We start from the raw sequence: 11,659 nt of genomic DNA, 5'->3' as shown, positions 1-11,659 counted from the left end.
TTTGGTTGCTTTTAGCAAGGTCAGACGTATTTGAATCTAGGTTAAAACAATTTTCATTTTATACAGGGTACGTATAAAAAGTGTTCAAAATTTAACTTCATAAATATCGAATTTCTTTATTTTTTTATATAGAACCACCCGGTTTTTTCTATTTTAATACATTCAGGGGTAAAAAATAAGGCAAATTATTGTATACTTTCCTGTACCTAAAACTTACCGTTATCCAGATATTAAATGTTTTCTGTAAATTTTTAGAAATTTGACATTTATAAAGTTTGAACCCTTTTTATACACACCCTGTATAGAATTGAAAATTTTTCAACATATATTTAAATACGTGTGACCTTGCTTAGAACAACTGAACAAAAACCATTTCCATATCTTTGAGGGTTTCTTTGTAAAAAAATAATTTATAAGGATCTGCAATTGTCAATTTTTTTACAAAAAACTTAATAACTCAAAAAGTATACATTTTACGAAAAAAGTTTTTAGACAAAACTATATTAAAATTTAACGTAGATTTCAAAAATGTATTAATATACAGTGTGTTCTATTTAAAATAGCAAAGTTACAGTCGACTTCCGGTATTTTAAGCTTGATTTCGTCAAAAAATTTCTCTAATGTAATTTTTTGCCAATTATTCACGACTTTAATAATCTAAAATTAAATTGGTTAAACATTGTGTTCATTAATTTTCGACAAAACTTGTCATTTATAAGAGAAAAAGTTTTGTACCGTCAAAGCTGCGTTTACCCAACAAGTTCAAGCAAATATCTCCATTAATATTGATTTTAGAGAAAAAAGTTTCAAACAAATATTGAAGCTCATAAAAAACTCTATAAAAAAGGTTATACACACTTTTTACGTAAACCGATTACTTTGGTTGTTATGTGACAAAATAGTTTGAGTCAAATTGACTAACCTAACCTAACTTTACAAAAGTATGTTTGAAAATTCACTCGCGCCTAAATACTTGGAATATTAAACTGAAATTATAGAGAATTGTTTTTAAACGTTGGATGTATATAAAAAAAAATCAAGCACGTCAATTTTTTGTCAATTGTCAATTTTTTTACAAAAAACTTAATAACTCGAAAAGTATACATTTTTCGAAAAAAGTTCTTAGACAAAAGTATACTAAAATTTAACGTAGATTTCAAAAATGTATTATTATACAAAGTGTCCCATTAAAATAACAAAGTTACAGTCGATTTCCGATAGTTTTAACTCGTCGTGAGACACCCTGTATACAAGAACTGTTACGAAGCTATCGAATAGTAAAAAAAAATTATGGTAAATTATTAATTTCGTTAATATTCATCGAATCTGATACAGGATGAATCAAAATATTAATTAAATTATTCCACCCTGTATTTTAAATGATATGATTATGGGTATATTATTTTTTTTTATTTGCACCGTTGCCACGTTTACTCACAACAGGAATTAACTGAAATTATATTCGATAATGTTCAATTTGCAGGTATAAAGACGGTATCTTCAATCATAGTCCATAGTGGGGACATCTAGCGGCTAAATAAATAAACTCCCACGTCTCATCCACCTATTTTTCATCAAAAAAATACCGAAAATACTTGAAATAAACTGTCTTTTTATAAGAATACCAACAAAAATCTTCCGCTCTGTACCACTGTGATAAATATAGTTTACGAAGAACAAAACAAAATCATTTCGAAAAATCCTAACCCCACTTTTAGATTTTATTTTTTTTTTTTTTTTCGTTGTCCGTTAGTTCTAATCCGAACTGCGAGGGACAAAGAGATTATGCCGAGAAGAGAAATTCTTAGAAATTGTAAAACTACCTGGGTCTCTTGTCTAAACGTGTCTACCACATGGTAGGTATTCGGAACGTCATTGGCGTGCATCAATAAACTCAAAAATTCAATATAAAATTTATTCTATTCCCAATAGCGTAATTACTATTTTTTGTATGCGTTACAATCGTTTTTTTTTTCTTGGAGCACGCCAAACGAAATATGTGTAACACCAGACGAAAGATACAACGTAGATTACGAGGGTTGCTATTTAAGTTTTGAAATATGGCAACACTGATATGAATATGTCAAATATGACAATGACATCATGAATATTGACGTACTAAGTACGTGTTATCATTTACTTGCTATATGAACTAATTTACTACACTAAAAGGTTATAAACTTGCTGTAAGGCAGAATTTACTACATCAAAATGTTATTTACTTGCTATGTGGCCGAATTTACTACATCAAAATGTTATTTACTTGCTATTTGGCCGAATTTACTACACTAAAAGGTGATTTACTTGCTATATGACCGAATTTACTACACTAAAAGGTGATTTACTTGCTATATGACCGAATTTACTACACTAAAAGGTGATTTACTTGCTATATGAACTAATTTACTACACTAAAAGGTTATAAACTTGCTGTAAGGCAGAATTTACTACATCAAAATGTTATTTACTTGCTATGTGGCCGAATTTACTACATCAAAATGTTATTTACTTGCTATTTGGCCGAATTTACTACATCAAAATGTTATTTACTTGCTATTTGGCCGAATTTACTACATCAAAATGTTATATACTCGCTATATGAACGAATTTACTACACTAAAAGGTGATTTACTTGCTATATGACCGAATTTACTACACTAAAAGGTGATTTACTTGCTATATGACCGAATTTACTACACTAAAAGGTGATTTACTTGCTATATGAACTAATTTACTACACTAAAAGGTTATAAACTTGCTGTAAGGCAGAATTTACTACATCAAAATGTTATTTACTTGCTATGTGGCCGAATTTACTACATCAAAATGTTATTTACTTGCTATTTGGCCGAATTTACTACACTAAAAGGTGATTTACTTGCTATATGACCGAATTTACTACACTAAAAGGTTATAAACTTGCTATATGAACTAATTTACTACACTAAAAGGTTATAAACTTGCTGTAAGGCAGAATTTACTACATCAAAATGTTATTTACTTGCTATTTGGCCGAATTTACTACATCAAAATGTTATTTACTTGCTATTTGGCCGAATTTACTACATCAAAATGTTATATACTCGCTATATGAACGAATTTACTACACTAAAAGGTGATTTACTTGCTATATGACCGAATTTACTACACTAAAAGGTGATTTACTTGCTATATGACCGAATTTACTACACTAAAAGGTGATTTACTTGCTATATGAACTAATTTACTACACTAAAAGGTTATAAACTTGCTGTAAGGCAGAATTTACTACATCAAAATGTTATTTACTTGCTATGTGGCCGAATTTACTACATCAAAATGTTATTTACTTGCTATTTGGCCGAATTTACTACATCAAAATGTTATTTACTTGCTATTTGGCCGAATTTACTACATCAAAATGTTATATACTCGCTATATGAACGAATTTACTACACTAAAAGGTGATTTACTTGCTATGTGGCCGAATTTACTACACTAAAAGGTGATTTACTTGCTATATGACCGAATTTACTACACCAAAAGGTCATATACTTGCTATATGAACGAATTTACTACACTAAAAGGTTATAAACTTGCTAAATGGCCGAATTTACTACATCAAAAGGTTATTTACTTGCTATGTGGCCGAATTTACTACACTAAAAGGTGATTTACTTGCTATATGACCGAATTTACTACACCAAAAGGTTATATACTTGCTATATGACCGAATTTACTACATCATGTTATTTACTTGCTATTTGGCCGAATTTACTACATCAAAATGTTATTTACTCGCTATGTGGCCGAATTTACTACACTAAATGGTCATATACTTGCGACTTTAGGATAGTTTCTGGACCTTAACCATTCCTGCGCAAATGTTTTCCTTTTTGCTAATGGAGTGAGAAAAATTTTGTTTAACGACTTTTCGCGATGAGTAATACCTTCAAAAAAAAGACTTATTATAATAAACTTATTATATATACCTATAAGAATAAATGAAATACGTTCCAGTAGAAAGTGCAGCGCTACAAAAAAAAAAGGGGCAGGTGTTTGATAAAATTATAGACGGTTTTAAAAATCGATTCAACATCGAGGGCCTTTTGGTATATATTCGTATAGAGAGCAGATGGTGGCACTCGAAGAAGTACCTCAAGATTGACATACAAATGTGAATTACTAATATGGCCGCCGGAAATGACGTAAACGATGACCGTTTCGATTCGTGCATTTTTACTCATGTAGATGGCGTGTTTGCCACTTTTCTACGTGATTAAATGATTGAAAAAAGTAAAAAAACAGCGCTGCCAAATGAGACGAATTCGACAGAAGTTAATACTTTGATTAGATATTCCTCTAAGTCTTAAGGTGACACTTTAATACCCACACTAATTTATTATCACCAATTCAACCATTTTTTTTAATTATATATGAAACTTTCGTATTAAAATGTTGATTTTGGATCGCCATGTTATCGTTTCCTTCATTTTGGTCGTCTGAAATAGCCAATTTCCTAAAGTACACCGTCCTTTAAACAAAAACGTGGATAAGACCACCCCGTTGCATCCCCATCCCTCAGTTTCGTTTAATAAGCTTGTCTTTTGGTAACGTGCACCCTTCTTATCGCTAACCTAGGTAAATATTCTACCTACATCATACCGTTACAGCTAATCTGGTTATTTCAACCAATCACCTTATAGACTGACGTCTATAACAAACCGTATCCCACATGAAAACGTCTCTATCCCATCCAAAATGTTAACTAACAACTCTTCCAGGATACGATACGAAGACAATGACGTTGAAGCAGTTCATAGAAACCATAGAGGAAGACTTTCCAGCAAATACGCCCTCAAAATCTCGCGAAATGCGGGAAAATATTTAAATTGGCAAATGATTGTGCATTTTTTTCGCATTGTACCTTTTGAGCCTTCGACTAACTAAATGTAGTATGAGTTCGTAGTGGATTCAGACGGAGGGTGGTGATATTTATTACAGAAAATTGCACCTGCGCTATCTGGGCATACAGAAGGACCTTTGCCTGTACTTTTGGCTCTTGAGGGCTTGGAGGGACACATCTCGATCTTGAGCGTTAGAGAGTCCTTCGAAATCTGGTGAGTAGTGGCTGCAACCACTTCGTTTGGGTGCCCGGGCACTCGGGGAACAAAGGTGGGACTATCTCGCTAGATTGGGATCGGCGAATCCACTAATTGGCCCAGAAACCATCCTTGGAGTGGCCAAAAGCGATGTCTAACTGTCTAAACAGATTTCTAACCGGACATTGGCATCTAAGACGCCTGATCGGACTTTGGTAACGTCAAGTGGGGCACGAAGAGCCGTTGAAGGGTGATTAGGTCAGGTTGTTTACATAAACAATGTATATAAGGACTTTAAGGCGTTACATATTGGATTTGATTGCAGGAAAACATCGATGTACCTTGTCCTTTGGTTGATAATATGTGGGGGAGGGATTTATTAGATTTGACCTTGATATTAGATGAGTTAGGGGGTGGTAAAGTGGCGCATACAAAAAAAGTACCGTAGGAAACCAGCTACGCCGACTATTCATAGACGTATAACCAATCGTAAATTTTTTTTTCACGAATCTTGTTTATATTGAAAACATAATAAAATAGAAAATATTTGATGGGGGGTGCGGGTTAGGTTCGAATAGATTCCGGCTTGTTTTATTGCTTTTTATGAAACCTCCGCCGGTACCGTCGGTTATAAACGAATAAAACGTTTTGTTTAGCCCCTGGTACCTACGAGAAAATTATATAAGAAAGAATTCGGGCAGATATACGTCGGTGCTTTCGAAATCCGTCCGCAGTTCGAGGAATTCACCACACGCATTTAAATTTCGACCCACCCGAAGAACCTTTTCTCAATAGCGGGGATTTTATTTTTGTTTATCAGGGATAGTCGATTAGAAAATAAAAAATATATAAATTATTGTTTGACATAATTCTTGGTTAGTTCCATTCCGAAAAACACGATTCAAAAATGTCACAGTGACAGATAGTGACAGCATACGTCAAAATGTCAAACTTAACCTAACCTAACCTAAACAGCGCTGATTGTAGTGTATTTTCGAGGATTCATAAACTCACGTGTGCAAATGGACAACGATCTTGACATTCTTCGCTGGATCTGTAGAAATCTGTAGAAAAAATTTATCCAAAATGCATTGATCAAAATGGGCATCAATTTGAACCCGATTACGTTTAATAAATTTTGACATTTTGCATTCGATCTCTGTATATATTGATATGTGTCTGGATTTGACGATGTCATTTTGTAAATCGATCCAAAATAAGTCGAAAATGAAGAATGAAATTTTTCGATATCTCGCTTCGTTTCCGAGATATCGATACTTGAATTTGCAAAAATTTATTTTTATTTAAAAACAGTTTTTTTTATTTATTGATTATAGAAATGAGTTATACATAAAAATACTTCCTAACCTAACTTAACCTAACCTAACCTAACCTAACCTAACCTAACCTAACTTAACTTAACCTAAAAAACATCAAATCAATCATGAATTTATCGTATGTTGAGTTATATTCATCACAGAGTGATGAAAGTTATCAAAAATTCTTAATTTTTTTATAAAAATCTGTTTTTTTCAATTATCAGGGTAAATGATATAAAAATAAAAAAAAATCTTTTGTTTATTGAATTATTGAAGATTTATATTGAATTTGAAGTGATAAAATATTCATTTGAAACGAAATATCGAACGCCATCTGTTGAATAAAGCTTTGAACTAAAGTTTGATTATAAATTTAAGTATCGATATCTCGAAAACGAAGCGAGATATCGAAAAATTTCATTCTTCATTGTGTAGAATGTATCCCCCTATTTCTTTGTCCCCCTAGGGGTGTTTAGAAGAAACCAAGAATTTTTTGTGACGGTAGCGTCTACGAGAGTCACGTAAAAGTATGTTAGAGGGCTTTCCTATCTTTAAATTGTACAGGTTGTCCTTGTAAAAGTTCGTTTTGTTAACTATTGTGTACGAGCCGCCCCTGGCGTTCAGATAGTAGTTTAGAATTAATTTATTCCTTCGATTAATATAAGAAATAGTGAAATAATGACTGTAGCGTCTACGGGGGTTATACAAGAAGTAAATAAGTATGTTTTGTTACGTGTAGAATGCATCCCCCTTGTTCTTTCTCCCTCTAGGGATGTTTAGAAAAAGAAAAAAAAAATTTTGTGACGGTAGCGTCTACGAGACTCACGTAAAAGTATGTTAGAGGGCTTTCCTATCTTCAAATTGTACAGGTTGTCCTTGTAAAAGTTTGTTTTGTTAACTATTATGTACGAGCCGCCCCTGGCGTTCAGATGATAGTTTAGAATTAATTTATTCCTTCGATTAATATAAGAAATAGTGAAATAATGACTGTAGCGTCTACGGGGGTTATACAAGAAGTAAATAAGTATGTTTTGTTACGTGTAGAATGTATCCCCCTTGTTCTTCCTCCCTCTAGGGATGTTTAGAAAAAGAAAAAAAAAATTTTGTGACGGTAGCGTCTACGAGAGTCACGTAAAAGTATGTTAGAGGGCTTTCCTATCTTTAAATTGTACAGGTTGTCCTTGTAAAAGTTTGTTTTGTTAACTATTATGTACGAGCCGCCCCTGGCGTTCAGATGATAGTTTAGAATTAATTTATTCCTTCGATTAATATAAGAAATAGTGAAATAATGACTGTAGCGTCTACGGGGGTTATACAAGAAGTAAATAAGTATGTTTTGTTACGTGTAGAATGTATCCCCCTTGTTCTTCCTCCCTCTAGGGATGTTTAGAAAAAGAAAAAAAAAATTTTGTGACGGTAGCGTCTACGAGAGTCACGTAAAAGTATGTTAGAGGGCTTTCCTATCTTTAAATTGTACAGGTTGTCCTTGTAAAAGTTCGTTTTGTTAACTATTGTGTACGAGCCGCCCCTGGCGTTCAGATAGTAGTTTAGAATTAATTTATTCTTTCGATTAATATAAGAAATAGTGAAATAATGACTGTAGCGTCTACAGGGGTTATACAAAAAGTAAATAAGTATGTTTTGTTACGTGTAGAATGCATCCCCCTTGTTCTTTCTCCCCCTAGGGGTGTTTAGAAAAAGAAAAAAAATTTTTTGTGACGGTAGCGTCTACGAGACTCACGTAAAAGTATGTTAGAGGGCTTTCCTATCTTCAAATTGTACAGGTTGTCCTTGTAAAAGTTTGTTTTGTTAACTATTGTGTACGAGCCGCCCCTGGCGTTCAGATGATAGTTTAGAATTAATTTATTCCTTCGATTAATATAAGAAATAGTGAAATAATGACTGTAGCGTCTACGGGGGTTATACAAGAAGTAAATAAGTATGTTTTGTTACGTGTAGAATGTATCCCCCTTGTTCTTCCTCCCTCTAGGGATGTTTAGAAAAAGAAAAAAATTTTTTTGTGACGGTAGCGGCTACGAGACTCACGTAAAAGTATGTTAGAGGGCTTTCCTATCTTTAAATTGTACAGGTTGTCCTTGTAAAAGTTCGTTTTGTTAACTATTGTGTACGAGCCGCCCCTGGCGTTCAGATAGTAGTTTAGAATCAATTTATTCCGTCAAATTAACTACGTGGACGTAAGTAATCATCCATTAAAAATTCATAACGTTCGAATGTATAATTTAGAAAATACACTTAAATGTAATTTCGCTTACGAATTTTTCGCATCTAGTCTCGTAACACCCTGTATACAGTTAGTGACATAAACGATGGTTAATAGCTGATATAAAATAGCGTGCAAATTACAAATTTTTTAACAAGATTTTTTTTATAACCGTCCAAAAGTAGTACAGCTGCCCAATTTTGTAATAACTGGTTCCGCACTATCCGTCTCGAAGACCATCTCGGTATTTTCAACCTGTCCGCGGCCACGATAAATTTTCGTTCCTCAAAAAATACCGAAAAGTATCGAAGAACACGGCCAAGAGAATAAAACCGAAAGACTTGCAATGAAAATAAAAGAATACGGAGTCTGAATAACTTCAATCATGTGTGTGTGTGTGTGTGTGTGTGTGTGTGTGTGTACTCTGGCCGGGAACCTGCTGCTACACTTTTTAGACGTCCAGTGACGTACGTTACGTAAAAATTGATCTCAGAATACGGATAATTGTGTGATTAAACGTTATTTCATTCAACCAGCGCGGATAATTCGTTAATTTCCTCGTTACATCTTTTCAATTCTTCATCCAGTTTTCTAGCTGTTTCTGGTGCAAGTCGTTCAAAGATGGCCGACTTCCGGTATAACCGGAAATCGACTGTAACTTTGTTATTTTAAATAGAACATACTGTATATTAATACATTTTTGGAATCTACGTTAAATTTTAGTATAGTTTTGTATAAAAACTTTTTTCGAAAAGTGTATACTTTTTGAGTTATTGAGTTTTTTGTAAAAAATTTGACAGTTGCAGACCCTTATAAATTATTTTTTTACGAAGATACCCTCAAAGATATGAGAATAGTTTTTGTTCAGTTATTTTTAGCAAGGTCACACGTATTTGAATCTATGTTGAAAAATTTTCAATTCTATACAGGGTGTGTATAAAAAGTGTTTAAAGTTTAACTTCATAAATATCAAATTTCTAAAAATTTACAGAAAACATTTAATATCTGGATAACGATAAGGTTTAGGTATAGGATAGTATACATGAATTTACCTTATTTTTCACTCCTGAATGCATTAAAATAGAAAAAACCGGGTGGTTGTATTTAAAAAAATGAAGAAATTCGATATTTATGAAGTTAAATTTTGAACACTTTTTATACGCACCCTGTATAAAATGAAAAATTTTTCAATATAGATTCAAATACGTTTGACCTTGCTAAAAGAAACCGAATAGAAATAATTTTCATATCTTCAAGGGTATCATCGTAAAAAAATCATTTATAACGGTCTGCAACTGTCAATTTTTTTACAAAAAACTTAATAACTCGAAAAATATGAATTTTTCGAAAAAAGTTTTCAGACAAAAGTATACTAAAATTCTACGTAGATTCTAAAAATGTAATAATATTTAAGGTGTTCTATATAAAATAACAAAGTTACAGTCGATTTCCGGTAGAACCGGAAGTCGGCCATCTTTGAAAATATTGTAGTTAAAAAGATCATATTCGAAAACCCAAACTTGGAAATTTTCATGATTCTACTATAAATATTTTACCATATACAGATGGTTTTAACTCGTCGTGGGACACCCTGTATACAAGATAAAGTAGAACTCTGTACATGATTCCACGTCAAAATAAAATCAAAATTACAATTATAGTAAATAATTTTCGTCATTATTGAGGCACGAATCGAACGCAGGAAGTGGCGCGGAATTATTTATAAATCCCGCTTTGTCAGTTTGTTGTATTCCAGCCGCTTCAACGTTGTTGCATTTAACACGCACACCACGTGTCGTATCCTGCATACTTTATGATTTTTTTCTTCAACTACTCACCATATAAACCGTACAGGTTGTCTTAAAATTTATGTAGAATCGCTTGGTACCGGGAATTCTTAAAAACGGGCTCTGTTGACGACGCGCCGCGTTCCAACCGACCAGAATCTGTAACAACTGCGATTTCTTCCTGTGGGGTCTTTTCAAGGGACGCGTTTTTGCTAGAGCGCCCACAAAAATCACCATCAAACCCCATAGACGGATGAAAATTACGTGCATTTCGAAATGGGTCGCTACTAATGAGAAATTTTCGTATATTTTGAATACTACATTATTGTGTTCGTAGATTTGCTGATTATTTCAAATTTTTTCGAGATATGACGTCATCGGGTAATTTTTTAAATGCATCATCCTGTATATATTATTTTTTTTAAACACAAATTCATGTTTCGCCTATTTTGACCCTTTATTCGTCTACCTCACAACAGCGTTACTTCGAAACTTGCCCCGGTATATCAATTTTGTGATAGTTTTTCAAGTAATAAGTAATAAACTGTACGTAGTTTTGTATTTTATTTTTTTCTTATCGTTTTAATGATTTTCCGTATAATTTTCACCCATTTCATCCTTGTCAGTTGTCATTTACGTCAATTATGACGCATGTGTATGTACTAAAATCTACCCGCCACTGTACTTTGAAATATCAATTTAATAAAATCAAGCCCTAATCACAAAATCTTGTAAAAAAAAATAATAACGATGATAAGAAGTGGTTAATTCATAATGAATAACCCTGTATGTGGTAGGTTTTGTATGGTTAATGCCCCCCAGCATTTTAAGCGAAACAGAGAACAAACAATGTAGTCATTATTCGATTTTTTTAGTGTCTATAATAAACTTTAATAAGTAGTTTAACAGAAAAACGATGGAATAATTTTCAAAATATACCTACCTATTTTAGATTCATTCTAGTTTTAATTTTAGTTATCGTTTAATTTCCCTACCTGCCCGAAATATACTTTTACCTGAATTTCGCCTTAGTCTTGCCACAGATCGCCAACTTCCACTCAATGCGACAGTGCGTCCTTTTCTATCCATTACTAAATTTAGCTACTCCTCTCTCTCTATCCTCTGACACTTGACAAGTTGCTTTTTAAGATTTCAGTCTAGGCCTAGCAGAGGCGGGCGACTGCTATGTTGTCACGTTTATTTTAATTTACCGATACGCAAAGAAATTTTAGAAGTGATTCGGTTTTCACA

This window comes from Diorhabda carinulata, chromosome 4 (assembly GCF_026250575.1).
Source record: "Diorhabda carinulata isolate Delta chromosome 4, icDioCari1.1, whole genome shotgun sequence".
NCBI classification, from domain to species: Eukaryota; Metazoa; Arthropoda; class Insecta; order Coleoptera; family Chrysomelidae; genus Diorhabda; species Diorhabda carinulata.
This window is presented reverse-complemented; position numbering follows the sequence as displayed.